Here is a 5,182-nt window from a genome sequence, read left to right as displayed (position 1 = left end):
GAAAATATGGTTAAAACTTGCACTTCTCAAAAACTTGCACTTCTCCATGTGCCTCTCAATTCCTTACACTTTCATTTCCACCTCACTGTTCCCAGGGAAAACTACAGCAGGGAGTGTGGGGCTGGGGGTTTGTGGGGCTCATGCTTAGACAAGAGGTGAGGGCAGTGTGCTCCTGGGGTTGGAGCAAAGAAACAGTAAATGCTAGGACAAAATTGCAGCCCTTACTAGTTTTGTCCCAATCAAAATTCTTTTTCTTAAAGATGTATTTATTTATTCATGAGAGACACACACACACACAGAGGCAGAGACAGGCAGAGGGAGAAGTGGGTTCCCCAGAGCCCAATGTGGGGTTTGAACCCAGAACTCTGGGATCATGACCTGAACCAAAGGCAGATGCTCAATCGCTGAGCCACCCAGGCGTCCCCCCAATCAAAATTCTTTTTCAGGTCAACCAGTCTCAACTCTGTGGGTGGAAAAGACTTAAACATATCTGATCCTAGGTGTTTTGTCCCAGGGAACATAGAGCTTTAGATCAGCAAAAACCTTCACATTCTGTACCCGAGCAGGAAAGATTTGCGGTCAGGGAGTCCTTTTTTCCTGGTGCCCTTGACTTTTTAGATGTTTTTTTTTTTTTTTTTTAATATTTACTTATTTATTTTAGAGAGAGCACGAGAGAGATCAAGTGTGCTTCTGAGTGGAGGAAGGGACAGAGGGAGAGAATCTTTAAGCAGACTCCCCATTGAGTGTGGAGCCCCACTTGGGGCTCCATCTCATGACCATGAGATCATGACCTGAGTCAAAACCAAAAGTTGGATGTTTAACTGACTGAGCCACCAGTCATCCCACCTGGTGCCCTTTATTTTTTTAAATATTTTATTTATTTATTATGAGAGACATACAGAAAGAGAAGCAGAGACATAGGCAGAGGGAGAAGCAGGCTCCATGCAGGAGGCCAGATGTGGGACTCTATCCCAGTACTCCGGGATCGCACCCTGGGCCAGAAGGCAGATGCTTAACCGCTGAGCCACCCAGACATCCCCCTGGTGCCCTTTAAATCAGGTTTTTACCATTCCCTGTTTGGTCCCTAAAGCAGTGGGTCTCATGTGAAGGCTGCACTTCATTTCCCCAAATTTGGTTAAAAATGTAGGCGCTTGACACAAAATCAGCAAGGGTGGAGAAGAACTCAATAACATTACTGGACCAACTAGGTCTAACTGACATTTCTAGAACACTCCATCCATTCCAGCAAAATACATATTTTTTTCAAGCGTACAAAGAACATTCACCAAAAGGGAGCATGTTCTGGGTTATAAAACAAAACTCAATAAATTTAAAAGCATTGAAATCATACAGAGTATGTTCTCTGACTACAATGGAATTACACTAGAAATCAATACCAGAAGGATATGAGGAAAATCTCTAAATACTTGGAAACTGAACAATGCCTGAGCAATTTATGGGTCAAAGAGGAAGATCCAAGGGAAATGGGAAAATATTTTGAACTGAATGAAAATGGAAGTACACTATGTCAAAATTTCTGGGATGCAGCTAAAACAGTGCTGAGAGGGAAACTGATAGCCATCAAATGCTTATGTAAGAAAAGCCTCAAATCAATAATCTAATCTTCCACCTCAAGAAACTACAAAAAGAGGAGGAAAATAAACATAAAGTAATCAGAAGCCAGGAAGAAATAAAGATCAGAGATCAATGCCATTGAAAAAAGAAAAAGAAAAAGAAAAAAAAGCAATGAAAACCAAAAGTAGTTGCTTTGAAAAGATCAGTGAAAATGATAGACCTCTAGCAAGACTGACAAAGAAAAAAGGAAGAAGACACAAATCATTACGATCTGGAATGAAATTGCAAATATCTATATAGAGACTGCAAATGTCAAAGGAATAATTAGGGAACACCTCCAACAACTGCGCACATAAATTCGACAATTCAGATGAAAAGTTCCAAGTCCTTGAAAATCACAATTAACTATTAAAATGCAGTCAAGAAGAACTAGATAGGGGTGCCTGGGTGTCTCATTTGGTTAAGTGTCTGACTTTGGCTCAGGTCATAATCTCAGGGTTCTGGGATCGAGCCTCATGTCAGGTTCCTTGCTCAGTGGGGATCCTGTTTCTCCCTCTCCTTCCTGCTCATGCTTTCTTTTGCTACCTCTGTCTCCCTCTCTCAAATAAATAAATAAAATCTTTAAAAAAGAACTAGATAACCCAAATAGTTCTATAATTATTGAAGAGATTGAATGAGTAATTCAAAACATTCTCTAAAGAAAAGCACAGGCCCACATGGCCTCATTGGTGAATTCTACCAAACATTCAAAAGAATAACACCAGTTCTACATAATTTCTTTCAGAAAATAGAGGAGGAAGAAATACTTCTCTGCTTATTTTATGAGGCTAGCATCAGCCTGATACCAAAACCAGAGAAAGATGGTCCAAACATCATTCAAATTACAGACCAATATCCCTCATGAATATAGATTCAGAAATCCTCAACAATGAACTGGCAAATAGAATTCAGCAACATATAAAAAGAATAATATGCTACAACTAAGTGGGACTATCCAATATTTTAATGTCTGGCAGATTCTATATTTGAACATCAAGGCCCCCCCAGGGGCTCAGTCAGTTAAGCATCCAACTCTTGGTTTTAGCTCAGGACGTAATCTCAGGGTTGGGAGATCAAGCCCCATGTTGGGCTCCATGTTGAGTATGGACCCTGCTTGAGATTCCTCTCTCCCTCTCCCTCTGCCCGCCCCCCCAGCTCACTATTTCTTTCTCTCTCTCTCTCTCAAAAAAAATGGGGATGCCTGGGTGGGTCAGCGGTTGAGCATCTGCCTTCAGCTCCAGGCATGATCCCGGGGTCCAGGGATCGAGTCCCACATTGAGCTCCCTGCATGGAGCCTGTTTCTCCCTCTGCCTATGTCTCTGCCTCTCTCTCTGTGTCTCTCATGAATAAATAAATAAAATTTAAAAAAAGAAAAAGAAAATTTATCAATGTAATTCATCATGTCAACAGTCTAAAGAAGAAAATATAGATGGCTGGGCCCCAAGTGAATCAGCATCTTTGGGAACAGAAGCGGGAAATCTGAATTTTCACAGCTGCCTGCCCCTCCAGTGTTTCTGGGGATGTTTCAAGACTTACAACCCATCAGGACAAAGAATGCCTTTCCTAGCTGGGCATGCAAGACCCTTCATTAGCAGGTCTCTGCTTACTACTCTGCCCTCATTTTTTCTCTTCCCTTTTAACGCTGGGGAAATGGGTAACAACTTGGGGTTACCACCATCTTCCAAACAGAGGCCATGCTATCCCATCCCTCGGGTCTAGTCCCCTCTCTGGCCTTTGCCTTACAAATTCCTATTCTTTTTTCAGGACTTAGCTCACATGTCACCTTCTCTGGGACCTGGGCTGGAGCAGGTGGCCTTTTTCGGGATTCCATGGTCTCCCTGGGCTTTCCTCTCTCAGATCTTTAGCCAAACTGCACTGAGGTTGTCTATTACTTGTTTGCTTTAGCCATCTCTTTAACCCAGGGCCAACACAGAGTAGGTACCTGGCACTTAACACTTAGCCAGGAGGCAAGGGGTGCTCAAAGAACTGTAGGGCAAAGGGACTTGAGCAATGGGCCCTTCTGGAAATCCCTCCAAGGCCAAGGGGCTAGTGACATCTGGAAAGCCTCCTCCATTGCAGTAGGCTGCCTGGGAATTTGTTCTGAGCCTCATTCCCCCAGTTGTGCCTTAGAGTTATGTGGTGTTTTTGCCTCGGTGGAGGCAACAATAAACTTAGGGGCAGGACTCCAGATGACTGTCCACTATCTATTTTGAGTGGGTTGGTGAGACTAAAGAAATAAGTGCCAGCCATTTAGTAAAACTGTGGTCTTAGAACAGTGATTCTGAGCTGGAGGATTTTGCCACCCAGGGACATTTGCAAAGGCTGGACATCTTTTTGGTCTTTGTCTGGGGGTGTGGGGAGGTGTGCTACTGGCCACTTGCTGGTAAAGGGCAGGGATACTGATAAACATCCATAACGCATGGGAGAGTCTCCCCAACCTTCAATCATCCAGCCCCAATGTCAAGAATTCTAGCTTGAGAAACCCTGGATTAGAGAGGCATGATACACGGGGCTCAGAACTGCCTGGATGTGGAAGAGATATCAAATTACCTGTTTCCCAAAATGGCCTGAATTGCCATATGGACTCACATGCCTTTGCCCCAGGAATGAACTGGACAACCTTCAAGCTATGCAGTGGGTTGTTGGTCTCAGTTTTTGAATAATTAGTAGGTAAAGGTCACTTCTGATAGTCCCATTCACAGACTGTTTACAATGAAGTTATTTTCAAGTAAAACAGTAACTCCAGCTAATGCAAAACAGGATGAAACTAAGTAGAGGTTCTCTTGACTTTTTAAAAATGATTTTATTTTTAGTTTAAATTTTAAAAAAAGATTTTATTTATTTATTCAAGAGAGACACAGAGGTAGAGAGAGAAGCAGGCTCCATGCTGGGAGCCTGACATGGGACTCGATCCTGGGACTCCAGGATCATGCCCTGGGCTGAAGGCAGGCGCTAAACCGCTGAGCCACCCAGGAATCCCCAAGTTTAAATTTTTAGAAGTGATCTTTATACCTAACTTGGGGCTCAAACTCATGACCCCAAGATTAAGCGGCACCTGCTCTGCGGACAGAGCCAGGTACATGACTTTTATTAATGAATAGATAAGGTAGAGTAATTAGCACATAATTAGCGTGCAAATGACACTGTTTCTGAACTAATTGAAGCCATTTTTATTCGGGTGATTAATTTCATAGCTTACTCCCTTTTTTATAGTTAGGGCAAGGGTAAACTTCCACTGCCTATACTCCTTGTGTAGTGTAGATTATGGCTTTTTCAATTTTTTTTTTAAATTTTTTTTTTAATTTTTTATTTATTTATGATAGTCACAGAGAGAGAGAGAGAGGCAGAGACACAGGCGGAGGGAGAAGCAGGCTCCATGCACCGGGAGCCTGATATGGGATTTGATCCCGGGTCTCCAGGATCGCGCCCTGGGCCAAAGGCAGGCGCCAAACCACTGCGCCACCCAGGGATCCCTGGCTTTTTCAATTAATGAGATTTTGCTCAGTTTTTCAGAAGTCCAGTCAAGGTGTCATTTTAATGTTAAGTGAAGAGTTTAAAACTAAGACCA

Source organism: Vulpes vulpes, chromosome X (assembly GCF_048418805.1).
Source record: "Vulpes vulpes isolate BD-2025 chromosome X, VulVul3, whole genome shotgun sequence".
In the NCBI taxonomy this organism is placed as follows: domain Eukaryota; kingdom Metazoa; phylum Chordata; class Mammalia; order Carnivora; family Canidae; genus Vulpes; species Vulpes vulpes.
The sequence above is the reverse complement of the archived record's forward strand: the minus strand, read 5'-3'. Positions refer to the sequence as shown.